The 13,015-nt window shown below is 37.3% G+C and overlaps 1 protein-coding gene across 1 annotated transcript in view; it reads left to right on the top strand.

Moving 5' to 3' along the window:
- Positions 1-13,015, top strand: part of ELOVL4 (ELOVL fatty acid elongase 4) — a 37,955-nt gene that overhangs the window by 962 nt on the left and 23,978 nt on the right. The window lies entirely within an intron of this gene.

The raw sequence follows: 13,015 nt of genomic DNA, 5'->3' as shown, positions 1-13,015 counted from the left end.
GTCCAGCTCATTCCTCACCATGATAATCTGGGAAGAAAGATAAAAGAGCCATTGTTTGGCTCCTCGAGTCTCGAAGAATGTCAGTTTCTGAAGCTTTTCAGTAGCAAATACGTTCGAAGTGATTGTCCGTATTGGCTTTGCGCAGTGCAGTGCAGCCCGGGGGATGGGGATGCTACAGCACCCGGAAAGAATTGTCTTAGGAAGGGGGGGTCTCGACAGCAGCACCTAGAGGTTGTCCTAGAAGCCTACATGTGTACAGTTTTCTTAAAATCTGCAAACTTTCCCCTCTAGTTTTATTTGACAGGACATTGGATTGGTTGATACATGCAGGTCTTCTAGCAGAAGCAGTGGTGGTATTATTTTGACAGGCCACCATTTATTTTATCCAACTGTTCCAGTTGTTTTTGGCTTTAAGGCATTTAAAAGTTTTGAAGTGAGAAAATTAAGTTAACAGGATTTTATAAGTAATCTTAGGATTTAAATTTTATAGCCCTTTTGCAGTACCGCACTGCATCCCAGCAGGAGAGCAAATTTACATTCCACATTAGGACTTTGCCTCCCTAGAAACGAAAATGTATTCCTGTAGTTTTTTGTGTTGTTAAGAGTAAATGGGGGAGTGGTTACAGCACGAATACAGTACAATGTGTGGGATATATGCTGTAGAGAAAATGAGTTGCTGGAATTATTTCTGGTTGAGACAAATAATTCTTTGACATTGATGTAGCTTTAACTTCTTTGGAAAAGTGTGTTCTTTTTCAGAAGCTCTCAAGTTTGACACTGAGAAGTAAGCTATTTTAAATAGCCATTGCAATTGAAAATGGTTAAAAGACAGTTTTTAATGAGATTTTTCCCTTTAAAATTTTTCTTCTGTGTTCTGTTCACTGAGGTTATGCTCTGCCTGTAGGAGCTGGGAAAGATGTGTCCTTCCCTTCATCTCAGGAGTGATTTGAGTTATTTAGATATTGCATCAGGGTTTCCCATTACACAATTTTGTAAAGCTCTTTAGCAGGTAATTGCACTTGCATACTTTAGAGTTCAGACATTGTCAAGGTCCTCCAATCTCCATATAGTCCAGAGCCACACCCAGGAGTTCCCATTCCTGCCTGTCATTCCCTTCCCACCTCTTGAGTCTCAGAGGGAATTGAGAACAAGGATAGAATATATCTTTGTGTCATAGTTAAACCTTTTCTAATGATGCTTTTGGTAAAACATCACCAATGAAATAGGATAGGGTTATGCAGCTGCCTTATTTGAAAGCTTGCATGTCTCATGGAAGACATAAAATAATATAATATTGTGAGCTAAGACGGAGGAATGAGAGTAGCCACTGGGACACAGGTGACCTCTCACTGGCAGATGGAGGAAAGGTGCCCTGGCTATCCACTTACGAAACCTGAGACTGCTTCCTTGCTTTCTGTAATCAGCTACCTAGTGTGGGTAGATGGTATTTCTTAACTTAGAGGCTTACTGGGATGTAGCCTGCTCTGCCTTGCTGCTGTGTAAAGAGGAGTATTTTTCAGATTCAGGTGGATCAAACCTGAAGCCTGTGGTGTCCCATTTCCTTTCACGGCCTCTCCCCCTCTCTTCCATGCTCTCCAGGTACCTTTTCTTGGACTCATTAGCACTGATCCAATTCCAAGATGATCTCTTCTCACTATAATTTTATGAAAATCTGGGCGAAGGAGTTTGAGGGTAGAAAACCATTCTCTTAGATGAGGCTGAAGAGAAAGTTGATGAGTCTGAAGTTTGGGAAGGGGGAGAATAAAAATGGGTGGAGAGAAAGATGGCCTTGAGAAATAGTGGTGACTGTTGTGAAAGGACACAAATTACTCAGGGAGAGCAAGAAATGAGCCAGACTCTGTGCCTTTGCGTGCTGTCATCCCCAGAACTGGAGCTATATGCTTCTATCTTTCTGTGTTATTACTTAATTGAATATTTCTCTCCGCTGATGTTTCTATCTTCTAGAAATAACGTATCTATTTTGGACTGCTTATAACAGAAATAGTTACAGTTTTATATTTGATGATCTAAGATATTTTTGTTACAGTTTTATATTTGATGATCTAAGATATTTTTGTTCTAGGGCAAACAGTTTCTGCAAAAATACTAATTTGAGCTATTTTATCAAATGGTGCTATTTAATAAAACATGTCTAAAGCAATGTATAAAACTGGGCTTAACAGCACATATCTATCAGATACAGCACATGGCCCATAGCTTATCAATACAGAAGATGTTACTTTTACTATATCATTGATACTTCATATATTGAATTGAAACTTTGAAAGAGCTGTACATTTAGAAAAACAATAACTTTTTCCACTTCCTTTTTTTTAATAGCTTCAGATATTTTAAACAAGTAAACTAATCTTGGTTTATATTATATAGAGAAGTATAGATTGATGTGGGACTTTTTGCCAGTTGGTGGTATGAGAGTAGGAGGTACACTGATGTCATTGTATTTATTTTCTCTTCTATTACTTTATGAATATATTAAAATTATTAGGACTGGTATCCTTGACTCAAAGTGAAATCTAATCAAGAGATGTAAACTGATGAATCTAAACATTCCCGTCGGTAAATACCCAAAGTATTTACATCATTCAGTGTGTTCATTTATTATTTTAATAAATGTTTATTAGTAAACTTGTGTAACTGATATTTAGCAAAAAAAAAACAAAACAAAACAACCCCCCCCCCAAAAAAAAACAAACAAACTGAAGAATTAATAGCCAGCATCCCCACAATAAGGCCAAATGTCTCCTGAGCCACCATATTTCTTTTTAATTCCATGTTTTCAAACAGCTATTGTTCATGAAGTATGTATGCGTGTGTGTGTGTGTGTGTGTGTGTGTGTGTGTGTGTGTGGTTGACACTGCTCTCTGTTCAGAGATATAGTACCCAACATTTTGGTGAAATATTCATGTCTACTTGGGAGTTGAAGCTAGAGCATAAAAGACCAGCCTTGCGGGGTCCTTAAATTAACTTTGGAATGGGTAGAAGGGAGAGAATGATGAACAGTACAGAAGGAGGAAGAATGATGGTGAAGTTTGGAAGCTAGGCTTAAATAATCATTCATTCTTTCCACATGTGCAGGCACAGTACTGGGCCCTGAGGAGAGGATGAGAACACTTGATGATTGCCCCCATGCAGCTTAGGAAGTCTAGAGGATCAAGGCCATGGTCTGAGGGTAGTGTGATCTGTCAGGCTTACCTGGGGCCTAAGGAAAGTCAGAGAAGCCCTTCTCTACTCTTCTCCTACTTCTACCTTTATTGCAGTCTTGTGTTGCAACAAGAATATTAAAGCTCTGTTTCAGAATATGTTTCATCATGGGAAGTTGTTTTGGATGTTGTTGAAGAGGTACTGGGAACTGGCAGTGTGCTTAACGGTCAGTATATCATCTGGTTTGCCAAAACTGGGGGCTTGTAGGAGGGGATCTTTAACTCAACTCTAATAAGCTGTCATAGAGAAGCATGTGTCTTAAACATTGTTCAGTATATTTACACAGTTAATGTGTACATTTTTATGTATTGCTTAAAGTAGGTTTTGTTTGATTGGATTAGTCTTGGAACCTTGCCAGTCACCATTTTCAATGTTTCTCAGGAAAAGGCATTCCAAATGCTAGGCAGCCAATTAAAGACAAATAAGTGTAGCATTACCAGTTCCTAACATGGGATCTCCTGTGGTCAGTGTTTTCCATGAGGTTCTAGAGCAAGCATGTCAAACTCAAAGGCTAACCTGGGCCAAATCAACTAGGCATGTGGCCCGAGGCCCTCGAGTTTATATGCTTGTTCTAGAATCATCTCTCTCTCATAACCTCCCTGAAGCTTTCAAGAGGTCTGTGCAATTTTAAGGTTTTCTGGGGTTTTGTTTGTTTGGTTAGTTCCTGTTTTGTTTTGTTTTTTATTTATTTTTATTTATTTATTTATTATTTTTTTTATTTCACTCTAGTGTGGTTTTGTTCCTTTACCCAACAGCATACAACAGAAGTTCATTCACAGGTGGAATTCCGAGAGGATAAATGCAGATTCTAAAACTGTTGTCAGGACATAGTTTTATAGTTAGTTTCTTTGGCTTAGGGAGAAAGGTTTTAAGAATTACACAGATAATTACTCCAGACAATGCTTTTGTGATGTTAAGAGCCACAAAGAAGTTGGTATTTATATATATATATATATATATATATATATATATATATATATATATATGTATATGTATGTATGTATTTCAGAGAAGAAGGGCAAAGGAGAGAGGATAGAAACATAAATGATGAGAGAGAATCATTGATCAGCTGCCTCCGGCACACCCCACACTGGGGATGGAGCCTGCAACCCCAACATATGCCCGGACTTGGAATTGAACCATGACCTCCTGGTTCAAAGCTCGATGCTCAAACACTAGCTGTGCAGAAGTTGGTTATCCTTTAAAAACTCAATTTGCTTTAGTTTTTTTCTCAAGTCATCTGATATTGTCATTAATGAATGCTTTATTATTATTAACATAATTATTATTTTGGATTTAGATCATTTATTATTTTGAGTCACTTATTTTGAGTTAAACATGTGTTGAATAAAACACAGAAATGAGTTGTGTAAATAGAATTTGTCTTTTCTCATTTTGGATGGCTCTTTTTTATCCTTTTTCATTATCAGGACATTTCTCCTTAAGTCAAGGTGCTATTGTTTTATTTTTCATTGGAATGAGAATATTAAAATATATATTTTTAATCACGTGGGTTTGAGCTTTTATTAAAGAGAAGGGAAGAAATACCTGGCCTTTCAAAACCAGCTTCTAAATTTACTTTCTAACCTGGCCACTCAGTGTTTCTCTGCCCACAGACCCGTAGCTCTAGCCAATTTGGCGAGTTCATCCTTGAGTAAAATTTGTGCATGTCCAACTGCCCTTCCCCAGATTGCCTCTACAGATGGCCCTTTCCCTGAACCCAGCAGTTACCCTCCTTTACAAAGCCATTCTTGGCATGGTACCCTAGGCCTAGAGCCTTTATTGCTTTCTGTGATCCCATTTCCTTTAGCAATTACCCATGTACTTCCTCAGACCATCCTTTCTGTGATTTCACAATATTGAATTGTTAAAGTCATTATATTTACCTTTTCACTTTGTATTTTTCCTCCAAACACTAGGGAGTGACACATGTTAATTTCATATTTATTGAGAAGATGACCCCCTTAACCTAGCATAATTTCAGATAGTGAGATATTCCAGTTACTAATTAGGTTTTGGACCACACTAAGTCATAGAACACATTTTTAAATTATTTTGATCATAAGTTAGTCAGTTGATGTTGACTAAATTTAATGAAGGAATCAAACCATTAAATTGTTTATTAGCACTGAACAGTTATTTTCAAGAGATATAAAATCAGACATAATTCTTCTCTCTTCATTGCCTATGCAGCGTTGGGAAGTGTGTGGAAGTGTTTTTTGTCTCCTTTGCCCTTCTATAGTTGGAATAGAGAATAGAAAGAATATTTGACTGGGATTTAGATGATTTAGGCCAGTGGACGGCAAACACATTAGTCAACAGAGCCAAATATCAACAGTACCACGATTGAAATTTCTTCTGAGAGCTGAAAAGCGACTTCTGCGCATGGGCCATGAAGTTTAAATTGCACTGTATGTGCGTGCCCGCATGTGGTATTTTGTGGAAGAGCCACACTCAAGGGGCCAAAAAAACACATGTGGCTTGTGAACCACGGTTTGCCGACCGCTGACCTAGGCTTTAGTCCTAGATCTCCTGCTAATTAACTTTGAGAGTTTGGTCAAGTCTATTTGCTTTTCCTACCTCAACTTTTTTCATGTGTAAATAGAGAGAGTTGAATTAAATAATCTCTAAGGCTTACTCAGCTCTAAAATTCTGATATAGATGCAATTTTAAAAAATTCTTTAAATAGCCCAGCCCATGTGGCTCATTGATTGTGTGTCAACCTATAAACCAGGGGGTAACAGTTGGATTCCTGGTCAGGGCACATGCCTAGGTTGTGGGCTCGAACCCCAGTAGACACCATGCAGGAGGCAGCCAGATCAGTGATTCTCTCTCATCGTTGATGTTTCTCTCTTTCCCTCTCCTCTCCCTTCCTCTTTGAAAGCAATACAAGTATATTTTTAAAAATAAAATAAAATAAAATTCTTTAAATACATAAAGCAATTTCAGATAAACATATTGATCAATAATGCAAAAACCTCATTCTATGCAATAATTGCTATCTTTCCAAATAGTTATCAGTACTGCCCAAATAGAAGTAACATTTATATTTAGTCTTTTTTTACTTTCTCTGGTATTTAAGAAATAAGTAGAGGAACAGAAAAAACAAAGGAATAAGATATTTAAGCAACTGCATTGACATAGCACTGTTATAGCACATAGTACTGCTGTAATACTGTACCTATTTAATTATCTAAATATTGCTTGACTAACCAAGATTAACTATTTTGCCAAGAGTAATAGCAATAATATTAAAGAATAGGTTCATTATACATTATATATATAATGTATACAATCATACATTACATTTATTATGTAATATGCAACTGACGAGGATGCTTGTTACAGGGTCTTGGGCAAGTTATTCATGGTTCTTTGGGTCTCATATTTCTACCTAAATCATGAGAGGCTTGAACTTACTCTGATCCAGGGGATAACAATTTGATTCCTGGTAACAGTACATGATCTTTTAAGACCACTTTATTGAATCTTCAGAATATCTCTAATGCAGTGGCTTCTATAGTTGAAATTTAATCTTTATATTTTTTCTATAAAAATGTAAAATTTTATCATACATCATTCCAAAAGATTTCCAGTTATAGACACTTAATCTTTGAGAATTTCTAATTTATATTTGGAAGTGTGACATGAAATTTTTGTAAAAATGTGTAGGTCTAGGGCCAAACAAAATAAACTAAATGGCTTTGGTGTGATTTGTTATATTTTTTTTTTCACTAAATATTGTCATTTATTCTATTTTAATTAGTATCTAAGTCTTTTTTTCCTAATAAATCCTTATTGTTCAGATTATTACAGTTGTTCTTCTTTCCCCCCCCTATAGCTCTCCTCCACCCGGGTCCCACCCCACCCTCTGCTTTTATTCCTCCCCCCCCCCCAATCCTCATCCATAGGTATACGATTTTTGTCCACTTTCTTCCCATACCCCCCCACACACCTTTTCCCCCAAGAATTGTCAGTCCATTCCCTTTCTATGTCCCCAATCCTATTATATTCATCAATTTATTCTGTTCATCAGACTTTTTATTCACTTGATTTTAGATTCACTTGTTGATAGATATGTATTTGTTGTTCATAGTTTTTTGTCTTTACTTTTTTCTTCTTCTTCTTCTTCTTAAAGAATACCCTTCAGCATTTCATATAATACTGGTTTCGAGGTGATGAACTCCTTTAGCTTGTTCTTATCTGTGAAGCTCTTTATCTGACCTTCAATTCTAAATGATAGCTTTGCTAGGTAGAGTAATCTTGGTTGTAGGTTCTTTCTATTCATCACTTTGAATATTTCTTGCCACCCCTTCTGGCCTGCATAGTTTCTGTTGAGAAATCAGCTGACAGTCATATAGGTACTCCCTTGAAAGTAACTGTTTTTCTCTTGCTGCTTTTAACATTCTCTCTTTGTCTTTTGCTCTTGGCATTTTAATTATGATGTGTCTTGGTGTGGTCCTCTTTGGATTTCTTTTGTTTGTGGTTCTGTGCGCTTCCTGGACTTGTAAGTCTATTTCTTTCACTGGGTAGGAGAAGTTTTCTGTTATTATTTCTTCAAATAGGTTTTCAATATCTTGCTCTCTCTTTTCTTCTGGCACCCCTGAAATTCCGATGTTGGTACGCTTGAAGTTGTCCCAGAAATTCCTTACACTATCTTCATATTTTTGGATTCTTTATTCTTTTTTCTTTTCTGGTTGGGTGTTTTTTACTTCTTCATGTTTCAAATCTTTGACTTGATTCTTGGGATCCTCTATTCTGCTGTTGGACCTCTGTATATTATTCTTTATTTCAGTCAGTGTATGCTTAATTTCTAGTTTGTCCTTTTTCATATCCTCAAGGATCTCATTAAATTTATCCGCGGTTTCTTGAGTAACCTTATAACCGTGGTTTTGAACTCTATATCCAGTCATTGCTTTCCTCCATTTCTTTCATTTATGACCTGTTTCTTTGTCTCTGCATTTTGGCTGCTTCCCTGAGTTGATAGAATGGCTTTGTGTGTTAGGTGTCCCATAGGGCCCAATGGCTCAGCCTCCTTAATTACCTGAGGTGGACACTCTTGGTGCACACTTTTGTGGACTGTGTGCAAAGTCTTGTTGTAGTTAAGCCTTTATTGTTGGTATTACTGGGAGCAATTGACCTTCAGGCCAATTTTCTATGAGGATCAGTTGTGTCTGATGGGAGAACTTCTGTGCTAGAGACACCCTTATGGGGCAAGACTTGCTTTAGTGTGGCTTTGACACTCACTGAGTCTGCCCTTGAGTGTGTCTTTATGGATCTGAAGAGTTTAGTCTGGATAGTCTCTCTCTGACCACTGGGTATACTGGCTCTTGAATCTCCAAGGAGAGAGGCCACCCAGCAGAAGCTACAGAGAGATCTGCAGATTCCTTCTCTTTGTTTGTAGTTTGGAGATGCCCAGATGAGGCGCAGCTGTGAAGCAATGAAAGCTGCTGTTGAGCCTTGAGTCTTCTTTTGGAGGCTCTGGGGCTCTTTGACCCAGCTGCAGTATGTTAAGTTTCAGATTACAGAGGGCCAGGGCATTTATAAGCAAAAGCCTCTGTGCACAAATTGGTTGGGACGGATTCTCAGGGAATCACCAGGGTGGAGCAAACAGCAGTGGCTGACCGTCAGCCCTGCCTGAAGAAGTCCTGTGTCTTTGTGTCCCACAGCATCGAACAGGAATAATGATTGCTGCAAGCACCTCTGAGATAAAGCTGCCCTCCTGTTCTGGCACAATGCCAAACAGTCCAGTTTTCCCCCTATGAGTTTGGGTCCCCAGAATCTCACCTGGAATTGGAGTTCAGAACAGTCAGAAGCTTGTGTCTCCCTCCCGAATGAAAAAGATAACAGCGTACTCAGTTGCCAGCCCTTTCTGCGCCCCCAGAAAAGTCTCATTGTGCTTTTCTCTTTCCTTCTAGTTGTAGAATTTCCACTCAGTCAACCTTCCCATGGTTCTGAGTGATACCCATTTTGTCTTTTAGTTGTAGTTTTTAAGTGGTTGTGCAAGGCAGCAAGTTCAGGTGTTTACCTATGCCTCCATCTTGGTTTTTCCCTAGAATATAAGTCTTAGAATTTGAAAGTAAGCTTCTTTGTTTTCATTTTTATTTGTTTATTAACTGAAAACTTAGGCACAAGATATGTATTAAAGAATTTCATAGATTTTTAACATACACATGTTCATAGCAACATTATTCTTGATAGTCAGGAGATAAAAGCAACCCAAATGTTCAGTGATGGATGGATGGATAAACAAGACATGGTATATACATACAATGGGATATTAGCTAGCCTTATAAGGAAGGAAATTCTGGTATATGCTACAACATAAATGAACCTTTCTTCATTATGCTAAGTGAAAAAAGCCAAGCACAAGAAGACAAATTCTTATATGAGATCTTTACAGTAGTCAAATTCATAGAAACAGAAAAGGGCTAGGGGAGAGGAGGAGATGGGGAGTTGTTTAATGGTACAGAGTTTCAGTTTTGCAAGAAGAAAAAGTTCTGGAGATTGGTTGCACAGCAATGTGAGTATACTTAACATTATTGAACTATACACTTAAAAATGGCTAAGGTGTTAAATTGTAAATGTTTTTTTTATCACAATTAAAATAAATTTACCATATGTAATTAATATGATAGCACCTCTCGAAATTATCTTTATTTAGTGTTCAGTGATAAATAAGTTGATTCTTTTATTTTTTTCAGCTTTTAGTAAAAATGGCTTTATAAAAAGTGTGCATAGCTGTTGCCTTAGCAGAAGTCCTCTGGGGCTAGAGAGTAGCAGATAACAAGGAAGACAACCTTGCCTTTGTATTTTGCTTTCCAGTTTTACCAAGAACTTCACAACAACCTGGGAGGTAGACCTGGCAAGCATTGTTATTTCCATATGTGTGGAAATCATTGAGAGTCATAGAAGCTAAATAACTTACTGATGAACACTATGTTGGAGATGGGTCTAAACAGATCATTTTGTTACACTAGCTAAGCAGGAAAGCAAATATATATATATATATATATATATATATATATTTATTTATTTATTTATTTTTTTAATCCTCACTTGAGGAAATGTTTTTTATTGATTTTAGAGAGGGAGTGAGAGAAAGATTGTTTGCCTCCTGTATGTGCTCCAACCTAGGGGTCAACCTACAACCTAAGTATGTGCCCGGATCAGGAATTGAACTCAACATCCTTTGGTGTACTAGATGATACTCCAATCAACTGAGCCACCCAGCCAGGGCTATTTTACTTTATCTTAACTGCTATCTCATCTACAGAGTATCACTATTTAGAATACTAAATCTGAGCAAAGTCATTATACCACCAGAGATAATCTAAAGAAAGACATCTGAAATGCTCAAAGAGACTGTAAAGACTGTTGTATAAGATTAAATTAAAAAGTGGTATTTATTTATATAAATTTATATATTTACTAGAGTCCCGATGCACAAAATTTGTGCAAGAGTAGGTCTTCCTTCCCCCAGCTGCTGGCACGAGCTTCCCTCTGGCACCCGGGACCCAGGCTTCCATTGTAGCTCCCACTTTGTCTGGAAGGTTGTCTGAAAGGATGTCTAGTCTAATTAGCATCTTATGCTTTTATTATTATAGATATCATATCTATGAATATATTGTATAATTTATATATATACACTAATAAAAGAGAAACATGCAAATTGACCATCACTCTGCTACGCCCACCAACCAATGAGAGCAAGTAACCCAACAAAGATAGAGGCTAATTTGCATACATAGATGCAGCGTGAAGACTGAAGATAGCATAGAAGGAAGAAAAAGGGAAAGCAGAAAGCAGGGTGGTGGTGGCAGTGGGAGGGAAAGCATGGGGTGGGGGGCAGTGGCGGTGGGAGGGAAGTCCGCCTGAATCTTCCTGCAATGGGCCTCTAGTAAAATATAAAAAGTGGTATTTAGCTTGAGAAGATGAAGTTGATTTCCATATGGTGGGATAGCTAGAACCTTAAAAAATATATCAAAGTGAATTATGAAAGTGTTTGCCAAATTTTATAATATAAAAACTAGAAGCTATTGTTAATTAGTGAAAAGGAATAAATTTAGGATGTACGGTGGATGTTCAGTTTATAGAACTGTTAGCAAGAGAAGATTTGGGCCAAACTTTCCATTTAAATACATATACACACTCCAATTGTACCTTCAGTCTTTTATTGCTAGAGGAAAACACCATTTCAATCTTCTTAAAACCTTAAATTAGTATCAGTGAGAGCACGAAAGGGGATATATTTGGACTCTGAATTCCCAGATTAGCACAGGGAGGAAGTTTCATAAATTTCTGAAAATCTCAGCAATATGTGAGAGCTGAGTGAGAAGGAAATTATTTATCTGCATTCTATCTTGGCTCTCAGGATATGAGGCATTATTATTAGTATTCTTCTGTATCTAATATAATATACATCTTTCCCCCAGAACTCTTCTTGTACCACATCTCCTCCCACCTGGGTATTGTTTCCTCTTTCCCTAGGAACTGGCTTTTCTGAATATGCATTTAAAAAATATATTGGGGTAGCATTGGTTAATAATATGTTTCAAGTCTACAGTTCTATATTGCACCATCTGTACATTGCATTCTGTGCTCACCACCTACAGCCTAATCTTCATCCTCCCAATCCCTTCTCCTCTTGTCATTTTTTAAAGCCACACATTTATCTATAATCTGCACATGGTGAAACTCACTGCTACTTATTGAGCTTCCATTATAGTACCATATGGACTATAGAATGCATTTTATACACCTTATCTTATTTAATGTTCATAGAACCCCTGTAAGGTAGGTAGTATTTTACTATTCTATGATGAAGAAATAGACTTAAAACTACACAGTTGGAAAGTAACAGAGCTGGATTGAATCTTCTCCTTTGTGTGAGTGACTTTTTCATGCAGCGGTACAACCTCTCTATTCATACAACAAATACTGCTTTATTGCCCACTGATAATAGGGAACATTTATTGGATCTTACTGAGTTCCAGGCACTGTTTCCAATAATATATATATATATATATATATATATGTGTGTGTGTGTGTGTGTGTGTGTGTGTGTGTGTGTGTGTGTATATGTGTGTGTACATATATGTGTTATATATATTACACACACATATATATTATTATTATTATTATTAATATTATTATTATTATCATTACATTTAATTCTCATTTTCCTTTCACCTAGGTACTATTATTCTCATTTTCCAAGTGAGTAAACCAATTTTCCCTGGATTATTCATTTTGTACCTACTCTCTCAAATTAATGAATCATATAGTCACTCAACCTATCTGTGTTACTGTTTTTTTCTCCTGTACAGCCTCTGAATGCATCCTTATTTACCTGCTCTCTATGGGAAATCCTATAATTTCTTTCACTTTCTACTTTTATTCCGATCTCTGCTTAGGCAAACTTGGAACCAAAATTCTCTTTTACTCTGCTTTTTAACTTCTCCCTTCATTGTTTTAGGCTCTTCGGTGACCGTTAGAAACTGAGTTACATGAAACATTCTTTGCCCTCTTGTTCTAATCTCGTGCTGGACTCCTCTCAGACCATTTGTTCCCTCCTACTTCAGATACCGCAGTTTACCTTTGCCTTGTTGGTGACAATTTCTTCCTGTCTGCCCATCACACACTGACCTCTTTGTCATTTTGTAGCTCAGTTTCTGCCTGGACCACCTCTACATTCTGCCAAAGCTGCCCTTTCCTTAAATTCATCCAGGTGCTCTTCCAAGCACAAGCCCTCATCTCTTCCCTGTGAACGTAGGAGGTTAAAGCAGAATTT

Source organism: Pipistrellus hanaki, assembly GCF_964339955.1.
Source record: "Pipistrellus hanaki genome assembly, chromosome: 7".
Taxonomy (NCBI): Eukaryota; Metazoa; Chordata; class Mammalia; order Chiroptera; family Vespertilionidae; genus Pipistrellus; species Pipistrellus hanaki.
Note: the sequence above shows the minus strand (reverse complement) of the source record. Positions and strands in the feature narration are given on the sequence as shown.